This window comes from Sarcophilus harrisii, chromosome 2, assembly GCF_902635505.1.
Source record: "Sarcophilus harrisii chromosome 2, mSarHar1.11, whole genome shotgun sequence".
Taxonomy (NCBI): domain Eukaryota; kingdom Metazoa; phylum Chordata; class Mammalia; order Dasyuromorphia; family Dasyuridae; genus Sarcophilus; species Sarcophilus harrisii.
The window spans coordinates 367712764-367729994 of NC_045427.1; the positions used below are offsets into that span (position 1 = coordinate 367712764).

The 17231-nt window shown below is 36.4% G+C and overlaps 2 protein-coding genes across 2 annotated transcripts in view; both read right to left on the reverse strand.

Moving 5' to 3' along the window:
* BDKRB1 (bradykinin receptor B1) overlaps nucleotides 1–1031 on the reverse strand; it is an 82349-nt gene extending 81318 nt beyond the window's left edge. The window contains exon 1 of the mRNA XM_031953302.1: nucleotides 959–1031. The gene's annotated coding sequence lies outside the window, so the exon portion shown is untranslated. The remainder of the gene's footprint in view (nucleotides 1–958) is intronic.
* The window catches only part of BDKRB2 (bradykinin receptor B2), a 40549-nt gene extending 39517 nt beyond the window's left edge, over nucleotides 1–1032 (reverse strand). The window contains exon 1 of the mRNA XM_003756572.3: nucleotides 959–1032. The gene's annotated coding sequence lies outside the window, so the exon portion shown is untranslated. The remainder of the gene's footprint in view (nucleotides 1–958) is intronic.
* Between the last annotated feature and the right edge of the window lie 16199 nt (nucleotides 1033–17231).

Sequence of the window (17231 nt, forward strand, 5' to 3'; positions counted from 1 at the left end):
ATTCAGAACTAGAAGAGACTTAGCATGGATAACATTTAATAAAACTCCCTTTATTTTCAAAGATGAGGAAACAGTTTAGAACTGTGAAGTGACTTGCCCAACTCATACAATAAATTGGGGCCAAGTCAGGGGAAAAAAATCTAGATATTCACACTCATTTGGTGATAGTTCTGCCTGAAGGCAAGTAGTGATTTAAATCTTAAAGCAAAAAAAAAAAAAAATCAATTAAATAAATCTCCATTACATACCTGCACATAAACATTAAATGACAGAGCCAAATAGAATATAAGAAGTCACCTCCCCCAACTGCCTCAGGTAAGTGAGGCATTGAGAGGAAATAACTTGCCTAAAATCTCACAATGAATTAGTGGCTGGGGAATGAGTAGAAGCCAAGTGTCTGCAATCCTATTTTAGGGCTCTTGCTACTACATGTTGCGTTATCTGCCCTACTTAGTAATTATTTCTGAAAAAAAAAATCTTCCAAGGATGGCACACTTCTCCCAGCAAGTTCTGAACTTTGGTTTCCTTTTTGTAAAATGAAGGGGTCGAACTACATGACAGACATTCCTAATGTTCCTCCTAGCCCAACATTTTAAGTTGTATAATTCTACAGCCTCTTCTAGCTTTAATATTCTAAGTCTGGAGATTCAAAAGTCTATATATTTTGTATCCTTTTATTCTTAGATCCCTTCTCCTAAGTTATAGGTCCTTAATTGTGTTATTTTAGAATTTGTCTCAGTTTCCAGGTTTCTTTAGGGAGTCCCTCAGAAATAATGAACTTTTTTTGGCAGGGAGCTCTGGCACATGAACACACCTTTTGTTAGTCTTGGAAACAACTTGAGACGGGAGAGACTAAAAGACTGACAAAACAAAACAAAAACCCCATCAAAACTAACCCAGATCCCACCTTCAACAATCCTTTCCCCCTTCATTTAGGATTGAAAAAAGAGGCACCTACCTTCTTAGGACATACACACACTATAGTTGTGGGACACACTCAGCCTCTCTCTGGCCAAGGTTGGAACTTGCTGGGCCCCTACTAACTTCTCAGAAGCTAAGCCAGAAACTAAAGGAGCAACTCATTTTTCAGTTGTTAGTGATGATGATGTAATCTAATTCCTGGATATTTTCCCTCCTTTGCCCCGCCCCAGGGCTGTGAGTCCTATTCAATACCATATGGGGAGAGATGGGTTTTTCCACCGAAAGTACCTTATATACCTTAGGGAAATGGTTTTCTTAACTAATCAGATGAAATATATATATATATATATATATTAAACTCAGTCATAAATAGGTGAAGCCCCAGGCATAATATCACAAACCTACTTGCTACAGAAATTTGTGGAAATGACTTTCCCTTTTGGGGCCTCTGTTTCCAGTAAAATGCAGGGGTTGGAATAAATCAGGTTCCTCCCAGTTCTAGAATTCTCTGAGTCTAAGATTTATAGAGTTTATGAAATATTTATATTCTTGGATCTGAAAAACAGCTAGCTGTGTTTTGAGATACATGCTTAGCATATTCTATGATTTATATTTATATTGTATTTTATGATCCTTTTTTAAGCACTGTACTTGTGTTAGGGCCTATAGAGTGTTAGAGCTAAAAGGGACTTTAGAGATTATATAATCTAACTACTTTTTTTTAAAGATGAGGAAGTTAAGCTCAAAATGTTAAAAACATACAATGGTAGATTTGGGATTTAAGCCCACATCTTAGAGTCATAAATTTAGAAATGAGACCTTTGAGGTCATTTAGTTCCACCACTTTGATTACAGATGAGAAATCTGAGGGCTGGAAAGTGTCCTGGCCAAGTCCTCCTGGGCTGTAAGTAGAAGGCCTGGGATTTGAACTCAGGCCCTCTGATTTCAGGGCCAGCATTCTTTCTGTTCTATCACACTGCCTCTCACATTTATAAAGTCCACCACAAGGACTTTATTTATAGGCTTGGAAGATTTTGTGGGAATGTCATCAAATGAGACAGGGAGATATTTGGGAAAGTGGTTCCTGCAACAAAAACAATCACTAAGAAAGGAAAAAAGATTCCACACAGCTTTTCTACCTCTAAGTCCAATGCACTTTCCATAACATTAAAAATGCACTTTCCATAACATTAAATTGTTTCATATGATTTTCTTATTCTTCTTCATATGATCTTAATTATTCCATATGATCTTCTTAAGCCATGTAATGGTGATGGGGCAGGTACTATACTCATATATCAGATGAGAGCACTTCATTTCTCAGAAGTGATAGAGTTGAAAGTGAAACAGATTTGATGTCAGATATATGTTTGAACACCATTTTTAGTAATTTAATTAACTAATCAACAAGTATTTTTTATGTGCCCATTTTGCCATTCAAAGTCCTTGAGATTTCACTAACCACATCTTAGGGCCTGATGCTTCTCTAAGAGTTAACATTTCATTTATCCTTTGCTTATAAATTAAAACTGTCCATATTCTGGGACTTCAGAAAAATAACAGCTACCTGACTGTTGAGCCATCATTAATATATTGAAGCTACATATTTGATCCACTCTATATACTTTCATAATATTCAAGAATTTAAAATGAAAATTCACTATTATAACAAATATAATAATAATTATTTTATAGTATAGTATTTTCACATATATATAGTATATATATAGCATGGTGTATATATATAGTATTTTCAAATACTTATTTTTAAATCACATCCTTTTTAAAAGCCCAATTCGTAATAACATCCAGATTAAAAAATTATTTTGATTAACCGCATTTTTGTTATGATGGTCTTTCAAATTTCACAATTTAATAATAACAGAACAAGAAACTTAAAATGATATCAGTTAGATTTCCAAATTATCACATATAAAAATCCTTGATCTTATTACCTTCGACATTTGAAAAACATTTTAGAGTTATTAGGTATGGAACAATTACATTCAATTAAAGAAATAATGTAGGGTTTAGCATGCCAGTCACTGTTTTAAGCACTTTACAATCAAATTATTTTCATCTCACAACAGTCCTGGGAGGTGGGTACCATTATTATCTTTCTCTTTACAGATCCAAAAACTGAGGCTTGCAGAGATAAGATAATTTGCCTAAAATGATTACACAGCTGATAAATTTCTGCAACAGGAAAAGAAAAGTGTAGATAAAGGTAGAGGCTGAGTTCTCCACCACCTTGTACTGTCACGCTAGGTGCTGCCAGGAGCACCAGGGCATTATAGGCAGCGATAGACAGAGTTTATCATGGGCTGGGTCTCACTGGAGATAATTATTGGGCTTTGGGGTTTGCAGCAGAGGGTACTGTTTGTAATCAAAGAGCTGGATTCATCCTAGGGGTTGAGGAAGTACTACCAATGGGCAATACCCTAGTGGCAAGGCAAAGCAGATGTTGACCATGGGTACTGATAACCCTCTCCCAGATGCAACTTTGGGGCCAGGCACTGCTGGGACTGGGGTCACTTGCAGCTGCTGGGGTAGGATGGGCAGGATGCATTATATTTGGCTTATGTCCCCAGGGGCAAAAGGCTGTAGGGACCACTGCCACTGGGGCCCCCTTTTATCTGTTGTTTCCTCTCTACCAAGTAGGTCGTGAGCAATAATTGAATGTGCGTGTGTGTGGGAGCAGAATATAATTCAAAATTCACTACATTTTCCCAGCATTTTTTTTAACATGTGTATTTGAGAATCAGATTTGAAAAGAGCCAGGACTAACAGAGAGAGAGAGCGAGAGCGAGAGAGAGAGAGAGAGAGAGAGAGAGAGAGAGAGAGAGAGAGAGAGAGTGTCTCTGATCTGGGATTGTCACTGGGGATCTTTGGTTTAATCAATCATTTAAGGAAGGATTAACAAGAGATTGCTATAAAGTGTAAACCATTTACCTAATTTTTTCCCCCTCTTCATTCTAGAATTACTTCAAAACTATCTTTCTTCATTTTCCCTAGAACACTGAAGCTATAAATCTCTGCATTTGCTTTTAAATTTTATAACATTTATTCCTTATTTTTCCTTAAAACAAACTCTACAGATTGACACTTCATAATTCATTAAGATATTTCAGAAGGGAATGATGGAGTTCTAGTGGCAGTCAGAGATTTGTGGAAATTCCCTTTTGGTTGGAGGCACAGGTTCTTCATGAAACAACTCATGAACCCGAAGAGTTTTAGGTGGCAAAAATGGAAGTTTATTGTTGGATGAGAAGTCAGCTTTGCTAACAAACTGACTTCATAGTAGCAAAGTCCTTTTAGGGAAATGGAGGCTGGCACTGAGAAGAGAATGTCTTCTCAGTGGGCAGGGTCCTGGTAGCTACTGCTTTGGACATTCTGCAAAGAAGTGTGTTTAAAATTGCCCTTTAATAGAGAATCTTGAGGCTCAGGTTTCAGATTGAAAAGAAAACCATAGTACCCAGGCCTAGATCTCCAATTGAATGGGAAATCACTTTTGAAGGCTTCTGGAATTTGGAATTTCCTGAAAAGAGTATCAATGGGATGATTTGCCTTAGAAAAGGCCAGCCAGGAGGATACTGCTCTCTCTCATAGACTCTCTGGAATCTGGGAAGATATGCTTCACAAGAGAGCTTGAGACTAGAATTTCCCTTCTTTACACATCAAAGGGTATACAATTTTAGAGTGTTAATTTTACAGATTAAAGGGAACACAATTTTACACTCCTGTCAGGAATAGGTTCCAGGAATTATCTCAAAGTCTTAAAAGTTCTCTCCTGTAATCTTAAAACAATTAATTTCCAAACTCCTTAACCTACCAAGATTTTTTTTAAGCAGCTCTACAACTTTGATTAACCAAAAGAATAAAAATTGAACTTGTCCCAACTGTATTCCATTCAAAAGGCTGTTTTCTTATTCATCAATTTCTGCCTCAAATATTCTAATTTGATCTTATCAAACTTGCCCCAATGGGATCAACAAAATGTAGGGTCATTTCTAATCAAATCCATCTAAGCTTTAAGATATCCTTACCAAAGTGATCCGGGATAAAATAGGTCAAGGGAGGAGCTCTAGAATTTTGTTTTTTTCCACAAAGAAGAACCAAAGTATGAGTTGGGAAATTTGGAACTAGAAAAGGTCAGAAGAGCTGAGGAAAACATCTTGCAAGTGAAATCTACCTTTCTGAGGAAGGCTAGCTTTCTTGTGGAAGAGGTAGGGTTTTTAAACATGAAAACTAAAAAAAGGCAGAACCAAAGCCATTTTTGGGTCTTAAGTAAACAATTCCCATGCCTGAACCATGTAGGCAGGCATTTTGGGGACATAAGATCCCAAAAGATTTCAAGAATATAGGTATTCTTAGTTCCCATGGGAACAGTTTTCAAATTATTAGAATTGTTGAGCCTTGTGATTATCTCAAGTCATAAGGGTCACTGAGTCTTGTTATATTGTTCAATGATATATAGAACCAGAGTTAGCATGGTGGGAACACTTCTGTTCAGTCCACTTAGGAGTTACAAGCATAAGGATTTTTAGCATGTCAGGAGATATGATTATGTATGTTGTTCTACTTCGATTGGCTCTACCTAAGAGGTCATGGTGGAAGGAAACACAAAGTGCAGGGAAAATCGCTAGTTCCAGTCCCAGAATCATTTAGAGAAATGAGGAGTCTTCCCATCTTGAGAGAAAGTATTTATACCCTCAATTCCTGCTTTCTAAGATACTCAAGATAAATCTTTGGAGACAGGTGTAGCTCCCTGAAGGTTAGACTTCTACCTAAGGGAAAGTTAGGCTGGTAAAGGGCTGGTATATCTGGGGTATCCTGATACAGTTCTAGGGGTCAGGTATGTTTAAGGAATTCACATGGGGCTCTTGTGAGGCAGCTCTGGAGCAGGGCTGCAAGGACCATGGAGGCTGAATTCAAGTAAGACAAGCAAGTTCCTCAAAACATACTTATAATTAGGAAGAGCTCATTCAGGAGAAAGAACCATGATGGACTTTGGTGAATCATCCTTATTTGGAGAATGGTGCCAGGAATTTGGATATGTGATAGAATTTATACAGGGGCCAAAATGGATTAGACTTATTCCCCCTTTTCCCAATTATTAATCTGGGTATTAGTCATGGCTAAGACTTAATATTCTGTCAGCCCCACTGAGTTCCAAGAGGATGTTGTTTGGGTGATGTACAATAATGTAGTCCTGATATAATAATCAATGAATGTGATGGGGAAAAATCCTTATAACAAAGGAGATGAACTATTATTACTGCCAGGGAGAATGACTCAGGATAAGTGGACCAAAGATCATCACAAATATTTTGGAGTATTAGCAGACGATGAATTCAATATCAATGATAAAACATGAAAACCAAACTAACATAGTCACAAAATCCAATGATCTCAGACTGCATTAACATTTAATGTCAGAGCACCCAAATGAATAAGTGATCTGAGTAGCTCACATCACCACTGAGTCTAGTGCCCAGAATAGTGAATGAATAAAAAAGCATTTATTAAGTATCTTAAATATTAAGTACTATACTAGACACTGGTAATATAAATAGAGAAGTGATATAGTTTCTGTCTTCAACATTCTTTCTAATAGGAGCAGTCAACCTATACAGGTCCAGAAAAGGATAGACAAGGATGATAAGAAACCTGGAGATCATCACTGTATGATATTTAGCTGGTCTAGCCTAAATAAAAAAAAAAAAGGATGAGAAAGAGGATATTTGCCCTGATAGAAAGGGCTGGCACATGGAAAAGGAATTAGATTCATTTTGTTTCATTACAGGTATCAGAGATAGGAATGGAAGTAGAATTTGATTTAGGTTCAATGTAAGTAAAAAAAAAAAAAATCCCCTATAATTCAAGTTATTTAAAACTAATTGTCCATAAAATAGCAAAGGAGTACTAAACACACTTTGAAGTTGAATCTACATTTGTTTTTTTCTATCACTTAATTTTTTTCTTAAATAATAGCTTTTTTATTTACAAGATATATACATGGGTAGTTTTTCAGCATTGATAATTGCAAAATCTTTTTTCCAATTTTTCCCTTCCTTCCCCCATCCACTCCCCCAGATGGCAAGTAGACCAATACATGTTAAATATGTTAAAGTATATGTTAAATACAATATATGTATACATACATATATATCCATACAGTTGTTTTGCTGCACAAAAAGAATCGGACTTTGAAATAATGTACAATTAACCTGTGAAGGAAATCAAAAATGCAAGCAGACAAAACCAGGATTGGAAATGCTATGTAGTGGTTCACACTCATTTCCTGTAGTTCTTTTGCTAGGTGTAGCTATTTCTATTCATTATTGAACAAATGGAACTGATTTGGTTTATCTCATTGTTGAAGAGATCCACATTCATCAGAATTGATCATCATATAGTGTCATTGAAATATATAATGATCTCCTGGTCCTGCTCATTTCATTCAGCATCAGTTCATATAAGTCTCTCCAGGCCTTTCTGAAATCTTCCTGCTGGTCATTTCTTACAGAACAATAATATTCCATAACATTCATATACCACAATTTATTTAGCCATTCTCCAATTGATGGGCATCCACTCAGTTTCCAGTTTTTGGTTACTACAAAGAGTGCTGCCACAAAAATTTTTGCACATACAGGTCCCTTTCCCTTCTTTAAGATTTTCTTGTGATATAAGTCCAGTAGTAACACTGCTGGATCAAAGAGTATGTACAGTTTGATAACTTTTGGAGCATAGTTCCAAATCGCTGTCCAGATTGGAGTTTTGCTCATATAGTTTCTGATTTTCCCTTGGCAGATAGATTCCCAAATATTTTATATTATTGGCAGTTACTTTAAATGGAATTTCTCTTTGTAATTCTAACTGTTGGATTTTGTTATATCACTTAAATTTAGACAGTCAATGAAAAAATAAATAAACCCCAATTTTCAGAATTTGGCATATTTTGCATTCAACTTTTGAGTCTGTCATAAGATCTAGTTCCAACATACCACTGGATCTATTCTGTCATTTGAGATGTTTTAAGAAAAACTACTTGTAAGGGGATTTGTAGGAAGATTTTGACACCACTACAGTTGGTACTGGAGAACTGAGATTCCTTTCAACTAAGGGATTCTCTTATTTTATGATGACTTGATTCCAGTAAGAAAGAAAAAAGAGGAAGCTCCTTAAGGGTAGGGACTATTAAACTAAGTTTTTTTTCTTTGCATCTATGACTCTAGCCTTACCCAAAATAGGATACTAAGAAATGCTTATTGAATTGAGTAAATGTCTAAGTTTAATTTCAACTCTAAAAATTTGTGATTCTAACATAGATGTCAGGGTTCAGTTTCCTTCAACCTATTGACAAGTGGAGTTTGAGACTCTCATGTTGGAGACCTAGGCCTTTGAGGCTAAGGCTTGTTTTTTTAAAAACTTTTTTTTTGTTTTTATTTTAATAAACTCTCCTATTTGTATGTAGATAACTTAAGATAGTAGCCACATTCCTGAGATTGTAGTTTTATCAAAATTATTGAAAGAACAGGATCAGGAAAGTTAGACTACTGAGGGCAGCAAAATGCGAGAGTCTCCTTTCTGCAAAGTAGAATTGCCTGCATACTTTTCTTCTCTCAAGATTATACTGACATTTAAATATTTACATCTCATAGTTCTTTAGTTTTGCTTATTTTGAAAAGCTTGTTTTCCAGGAATGTGAGATCACCTGCATTAAGTAATCACTAAATTAGGATTCTAGAATCAAAGCAGGAGTTATATTTAATGGAGCATTGTAAATTCTACTGGAAGACTTTAGGACTTGAAGATAACTCCTACATACAGGATTATATTGGACTCTTTCAATTTCTCTACCTTTCACAGTCAGTTTCCAAGGTTTTTGCATACTCCACATTTCTTTTATCTATTCTTTTGCCTCTACGCTAATTACTAATACAAAGTCTTGATGGTTACTAACTGCTTGTGCATTGCAATAGCTTCCTTGTAGATCTTCACCTCATCTCTTACCACATATTCTCAGACTAATCTTCTGAATACATAGATCTGTTCATATCATTGCTTTGATAAAAAAAAAAAAATTAAGTGATCCCTCCTGTTTTTCAAGTAAAAATCCAACTCTTTTGGCTGACATTCAAGGTCCTTCACACTCTATTCAAACTCTTCCCTATATTTCCAGCCATATTTAACATAATCATGCTCCACATATGCTAATAAAAATTAAAATTCATTTTGGCAAAAGTTGTCCCAAAAGTTTTAGTGCATTTTGAAACTGTAGTTTGCACTAAGACTTTCAGAACACCTTGTATCAAAATTGCTAAAAAAAAAAACTGGGAAGCAGATTTGGAAAAATTTTGTATAGATCAACATCTCACACTGTTTATCAAGATAAGGTCAAAATAGGTATAAGGCAAATTAAAACAACTCTGAGGTGCCATCTTATATTTATAAGATTGGCTAATATGACAAAAAAGGAAAATGACAAATGTTGGAAGGGATGTGGAAAAATTGGAACACATGCACTCTTGGTAGAGTTGTGAATTGTTTAGCCATTTTGGAGAACATTTTGGAACTATAAGCAAATAGCTATAAAACTGTGCCTATGATTTGACCCAACAATATCACTATAAGGTCTGTACCCCAAAAAGATAAAAGTAAAAGTGCCTACATGAACAAAATATTTGTAGAAGCTCTTTTTTTTTGGAGGGTGACAAAGAATCAGAAATTGAGTGGATGTCCAGCAATTTGGAAATGGCTGAACAAGTTGTGCTACATGAATGTGATAGAGTACTATTGTGACATAAGAAATGATGAGTAGATTGGTTTCAGAAACATCTGGAAAGACTTATGTGAAATGATGAAAAGTGAAGTGAGTAGAGCCAGGAAAACACTATACACGGGAAGAGCAATATTGGACAATGATAAATTGTAAATGATTTAGCTATTCTAATGAATACATTTATCAAAGACAATTCTGAATGACTTAATGATTTTTTTAAAAAAATGCTATACCTCCAGAGCAAGATCTGATGGAGTCTAAGTACTGATTGTAGCATAATTTTTTTTCTTGATTTTTTCCACATGGCTAACATGGAAATATATTTTGTAACATGTCTAATATGGAAATGTTTTGCATGATTTCACAAGTATAATTGATATTACTTTGTTTGCCTTCAAAATGAGTATAAGAGGGGTTGGAAGAGAGAATTTGGAACTCAAAATTTTTTTTTCCAAAATGAATGTTAAAAACAAATAATACTTTTCAAAAAAGAATGCCTTATATCATGATTTAATGTTTGCTGAGTATGTTATGTATAACTGTGAAATAATTACTGTTCTTATTTTACAGAAATTTTACAAGAAATTGAGGCTCTGAGAAGTTGTGACCTTCTAATGGCTTACAGTGAGTCTGAGGCAACTTGTAAATCTAGGTCTCCTGATGCCAACCCCAGTGATCTTTTTCAGTGTGCCATTAACTGTATATTTCAAAATGGACTGATCTTTTCAAAATGGATGTGTCCTTCAAACATGCCTTGGACTTTCTCACCTTCATACATCTACTCAACAAGCAGAAAGATGGAAGGAAAATGGTATATCTTTTCCTTCCATCTTTCTGCTTGTTGAGTTTCCTATCTAGTCTTTAAAGTGAAAGATGACATCTCCTTGATGAATAGTTTACAGATTTCACCAAGTATTATTGAATTATGCCTTCAAGTATGACATACAAATTTGTTTGCTATTTCCTAAAACCCTCTTCCATATTTTTCTGGGTATCTGTGTTTGCATTATATCCATATTAATTTGGATATTTAAGAGTGTACGAACTGTGTCTTATCTAAACTTGGTATGTCTTTTAATGTGTAATGAGAGAATTTCTAATTTAGGCTTCTTTCCACCACTGTGTTTAGAAAACTACTTCCAAAGCTCTGCCCCAGACTGTCCTAAACACCTTGATATTGTTTGCTTGAAGCATTTATTTACTAGAAGGTCTTTTATTCTGCTGATATCTGCAAAATCAAACTTTGGAAAACATGTCAGTTCCACTTTGACCAGCTAGTTTGAGTAGTTTCTTGACCTTCTTGATGCAGACATTCTTTAATTCCCTTTTTGGTATTTGTTTCCTGATATGTATTTCTTTTCCTACTGCACTCTGTAAAATTTGAATGTAGTCATTCTGCTAATATATGCACTTTCTATATAAATCTGCCAAAACTCATGCTTTGGGCTCACTGATTTTTGTTCAGTGAGGCCTGAACTCTGGAAGTAATAAAACTGCTATATCTCTGTTTTTGATTCAGTGAGGGGTAACAGTACCTAAGTAATGGACTCTTGTGTTACAGTAAATAATATGTAGCTATTTCTGCCTATAGATATGTCTCTAAGATAAAATTATTTCCTATTTTTATTTGGAGAAAAAAAAAAAACATAGAGTAGGCAAGGATAAACTTGCTTTGACCCAAATTGCTATTTTATAGCATCCATCATCTTCTCCCTTCAGAAAATTGATGCCTAAAGGGGGGAAATGGATTGTTCTAGGGCATATGACAGATTAATAACAGCATCTAACAGGAATGTGGATCTCCTCACTTTAAGTTGAGGGCTTTTTCCAATTTTTTCTTTTTTGTCTGGAATGCTAACAGGTAAGAGGCCTAGGTGTTTTTCTCCTCCAAAGTCACACTGGATATATTATATGCATCATTCATTTGGTAATTAATTATTGACTGTTTTGAATTATTTTTTAACTGTTAATGACTTTATACCTTATAAGTGGATGTCATGTATCTTTTTATCCTCATCAAATATACAAACACAGATAATTTGATAGCATGGAAATAAAGAGTATTAGACTTAATATTAGGAAGACCTGAATTTGAATCCTGCCTTAGGCATTTACTAGATATGTAGCCTTGGGAAAATCACTTAAATTCTCTCTACCTCAATAATTTGCTTGTCTGTTAAATAGGAATAATAATTATGCCTACATCTCAGGGTTTTTCAGTTAATTGATTGATAGGCATTTGTTAAATGCCTACTATTTGACAGGAACTGAGGCTACACATACAAAAAATAAATAATTTCTACTTCCAAGTCACTTAAGTACAAACGTGATAGAAAACAAGTATATAAAGAAGCATATTTGGAAAAATCTGAAGAGGAAAAAATACAAAATGGTGCTTTATAGATTGAAATTATTCTCCCAACTGTACTCATATTAGTAGACTGAGTCCCCAGGGCTCAGTTGATATTTCTCTCCTTAATGTTATAGAGATAACCTTAATGGTTTTGGGGGAGAGGAAGGAGGAACTATTTTTCTAACTCACAAGCCATCACAACTGTGCTTCCCTTCTTTATTATCAATTGATAGAAATCAGTCAGTCAGATTTAATTAGACTTTATAAATGGGTACTTAGTGTGGTAATAAGAATGATAAAGAACATCTCTCTCCCTCACATCACCAAAGACCATAACATACTGTATCACAAACAGACACAGAGTCCAGGGGAAAATGAGATTAAGCCAAAACAGCACTTGTAGCATACCTTCTAGAAGTCTTTTTGCTCGATACCTTGAAATGTTTCTCTTAAGGCTAAGCCAGAGCCAAGAGGGAAAAGTAAAGCCAGGGACTCACCTAAGCTTTTCCCCAAATCCCTTCAGATCCTTTTAAATGACTCCAAACAAATTCTGGATTGATAGAATCCACAAAAAGATGGAGTGAAATAACTTTCCAGCCCAAAACAATTTAAAAGATTGGCAGGAAAAATCTGTTGAGATTTTTCCAAGGTGAGAGAGGAGTGTAGTCCATCATAAGCCAGGTCAAACTGGGTCCCAGCAAACCAGGAGTGAATCTCGAGCTGACTGAATCAGTGGCAGCCATGGTAGGTTCCAGACTTTTCATCTCATAGACACCAAGACAACTTAGAAGTTTGGCAGGAAAGATCTATTGCACCTGGGTGAGAGTGGAGCACAGTCCATTATAGACTGCATGGATGAAGACCATGCCCTAGGAAACCAAGAGTAGATCTTGGGAGTGAATAAATCAGCAGTGACAGCAGCTGCTTCTGGTGCTCTCAGTCCACAAATAGTAAGGGACTGGAAGAATTGGTCAGAAGGAGATGACAAGGGACTCTTTGCTAGTATTGGGGCAGGATTCTGTTTCTTTGCCCTTACTTAGATCTGGCTTGCAATCTTGTGTGGCTATCCCAGGGTGAGGATTAGCACACAAGAGCTTGAGCAGTGGAATAGAGACCTTTGTTAGAGTTCCAGGCCAGAAAATAGGGCTTGTGTTCACTCAAATACTCAAGTACAGACGAGGAGGAGAATAGTAAATACCTCTTGTTAGATCATATCACCTGGAAGGATTGAAAACTTACAGGTCCCTAGAAGGATCTCTAAAAATAGCTATGCAAAACACCTGAAGATAGGGACTGTATACTCTCCATCCTGGAAGGAGAGCCCTGCTATAACAAAGAGTTTAAAGTCAAGTAATAGGCTAGGAAAATGAGCAAAGAGCAGAAAAAATACTTATCATAGAAAGTTACTATGGTGACAAGGCAGACCAAAATATACACACACAAGAAAATGACAAAGTCAAATTCATGCCTTTAAGAAAAATACAGATTAGTCACAGGCCATGGAAGAGCTCAAAAAGAATTTTGAAAATCAAGTAAGAGAGGTGGAGAAAAAATTGAGAAGAGAAATGATAATGATACAAGAAAATCATGAAAAATGAATCATTAGCTTGGTAAAGAGAGACAGGTAAAATTATTGAAGAAAATAACATTTTCAAAAACAAATGAGGCAAAACAGTAAAAGAAGTACAAAAGCCAGTGAGGAGAAGAATGCCTTAAAAAAAGCAGAATTACCAAAGAAAAGAACAAAAACTTAAATTACCCAAATGGAAAAAGAGGCGTGTGCGCACACACCCACACGCACCACACACCACACACACATACATACACACACACACACACACACACACACACGTCCCTCCTTAAAAAGTAGAATTAGCCAAGTGGAAAAGGAAGTACAAAAATTGACTGAAGAAAATAATTTCTTACAAATCAGAAATGGGCAAGTGAAAGTCAATGACATTATAAGAAATAAAAAACCCAATAAAACAAAACCAAAAGAATGAAAAACTAGAAGACAATGTTAAATATATTACTGGAAAAACAACTAACTTGAAAAATAGATCCTGTAATGTTCTCCTTGGTTTGGTTTTCTTGGGGTCTCGGGTAGCAACATTAGTTTCACTTCAGTTATCACCACGCAAGTAGTCAGGGGTTAAAGTCCAAATTCTTTACATCTTCTTCAAAGTCTTGTCTCCTTTCCTGGGGCCCAGTTAGCTTTCTTAGAGGCCTATCTCTCTCCTTGGTTCCCAGAGCTTGAGCTCTTCCTTCCAGTCTTTTGTCTTCTCTGCCTCTACCAGCTTCTTTTCTGTGGCTCTCAGTCCCTGCTTATATGCTCCACACTGAGTATACACCAATCATTATATTACTAGGAAACCATTATTTGTTGTAGGATTAAATCAATGCTAAACTAGATTTAACCATTGTGTCCTCAGTTCCACTTAGTACCTTGTTTCAAGTTCTGGCCCATAACATCTCCTTCTTTCTTTTGTTTTAGAACATAGGTGATCATGATCTCCCTGACTTCTCAAGGAGGTGAGAACCCCAAAAAAGGAGGTGATCACGCCTTCCCTGACTGCTCAGAAAAAGGGTGAAAACACCATAAAAGGAGATGATCACACCCTCCCTGACTTCTCAGGAAGGGAGATGAAAACATGAAAGTGTAATGGGCTGAGGTTTGAGTTGATGCACTGAGGTCCCAAGTACATGAGGCTAAATAGTAATTGGACTATACTCTTAATATACATGATTGGATAAAGAATGGTCCCTGCCCACTCTCTGTGCAAGTCCTGATGTGTTGTACAGGAAATGACGATTTTGGTGGGTGGAGGCAGAGAGAGAAAGGAAGAGAAGCTGGGAGAGATTGGGCCTGAGTTTGATTCTCCTAGCTGCTGGTTGTGTGGCTGCTGATCTAGCTAGCTTCTTGACTCAGCTGCACACATTGCTATCGCCGATTCTCTTCCACCTCCGATCCTTCTTCACTGAGAATAAAGACTGACGATTTTCCCCTAACCTGAATTCCTGACTCCTGCTGATTTAAAATTACGCGATCTTCACACCAAAGGAAATGGGAAATCAAATCAGATTAGCAGATTTCTGAAGGGTCTCACTCTTAAAACAGGTATATATAAATCCATCAATATGAGAGGTATTACACATAATTACATAAATTATATAAGCATATAGTGACATAGACTAGTAGTGGATGTAACATGAATCAACATGAGGAATTAATTATACATGTCCATAAGTCCTAGAAATAGTCTAAAAGGAATCTATTGTCTATTACTTCATGTATGTAGGGAATCCAATGATTCCTGCAAGTTTTGAAATCCTGCAATAGTCTTATCATGTCTCAGAGAATTCAATGATTCTTGCAGATTTTGAAGTTCTGCAGCAGTCTTATCAACAATTTTTCATCTCAGGGAATCCAATGATTCCTGCTGGTTTTAAAGTTTTTTAACAGTCTCATTATCAGCCATGCTCTTTCAGTGTCAGATGTTTTTTAGTTCTTCTTTGTTTCTGTAGTGTTCTTCTTTTTTTCTAAAATACAATGGTTCTCTGGGAGCAGGTTTCTTGGGGAGATTTTCTGGAGGCAGTCTTAGTTACGGTTCAGATCAATAATCACCTCAAATTCAGCCAACTGTTAAAATCCAAATGTTTATTTTCTCCTTTCAAGTCTTGTCTCTCTCCTTGGACCCAGTTAGCTTTCTTAGAATCCTATCTCTCTCCTTGGTTCTAAGAGCTCTTCCAGCTTCTACCTCTAGCTCAACTCCGATTCCTGGCTTCTCAATCTCCCAACTGAATTCTGGCTCTCAATCTTTTCAACTGATTTCTCACTTCTCAATCTCTTCAAGTCTCTTGACTGAAGCCCTAAGAGCTTCTTATATATGATCTCTTAAAGGTGTGAGCCCAAAGGTTAACTCCTCCTCTGATAAAGTGGGATTGTGGGAGGTGTAAACTTATGAATCTCATACTGAATCCTGAAATTTCCCAAACTTGTGAACTAATATGTGAACTCTCAAAGGTATAAACATAAACATTGTTTCTACCAATTCTAGTGACTTAACACCTTGTAAGGATTCTAACAGTTTTGAGATTTTTCTCTTTTTCTATCTCTTCCCAGGTGCTTGTTGTCACCTGTCCAATTCCTTCTCCATCTGCAGAGATACAAGCAAACCCTTTCTCCCAAGCAGTTAACCTAACTAGTCCCTTCTATTTACCACTTTCTAGATTTCTCCTCATCACCTGGCAACTACATTGGAGCTGCTCGCACTGGACACTGCCCTTCTGTTGGGTTAAAAAAGCTTGTATTCTCCCTAATTGTAATCCCTTTCTTCCATCTGATTGCTTTTTTGCTGATTAATCACATCAGAGTCCTGAACTTCTAAAGACTCTCTGGGTGTAAATTCAGCTGCCATCATGTCCCACCTGTTTTTTGTTTGAGATCTTGGAGCTGAGCCTCACCTCTCATTTCCCTGGGTCAATCTACATTCTGAGGCCCAGTGGAAGCCCTTGTTGCATTTTATACATGGGGTTTTGGGTCTTGTTCTCTCACCCTGTCCTCTCACTCTATCTCTTTCCCTACATTGAGCTCTCAGATGCCTAATTTTTGCACATTGAAAGCATCAACGACCTTGCCAAGAAGGACCCTGTCTTCCCATGTTCACCAACATAGCCTGGATATAATAAGCATTTGTGCCCACTGTGGCACAGTGTCTTATGATCTCCTCTAAAGGATCATCTTTGTGTAGTCCCCATATAATTCTTCTGCAAACCTCATTAGCATTTTCCTTAGCCAGTTGTCTGATCATTATTCTTATGGCTGCATTTTCTCCAATGGTCCTTGTGACAGCTGTTTGCAGATGTCCCACAAAATCAGCAAACACAAATGAACCTTGCTATATTTTTGTGGAGGCTTCCCCTAGATCTTTCCCTGGGAGGGAACCCCAAGCTTTTATTGCAGTAGTAGCAATTTGCTGCTGCTATGGGGTAATTAATCTGTGCTAAATTGTCTGTGTACTGACCTTCACCTGCTAGTTGGTCAAAGGTGATTTGTATGTTAACTCCAGTTTGTTTATTGCGTTGGACTTGTCCTGCATAATTCACTATACTCCGAAAGCCACAACAAGTTTTGTCCAGGTTCTAAACATGTCCTTGCTATGGATTTCT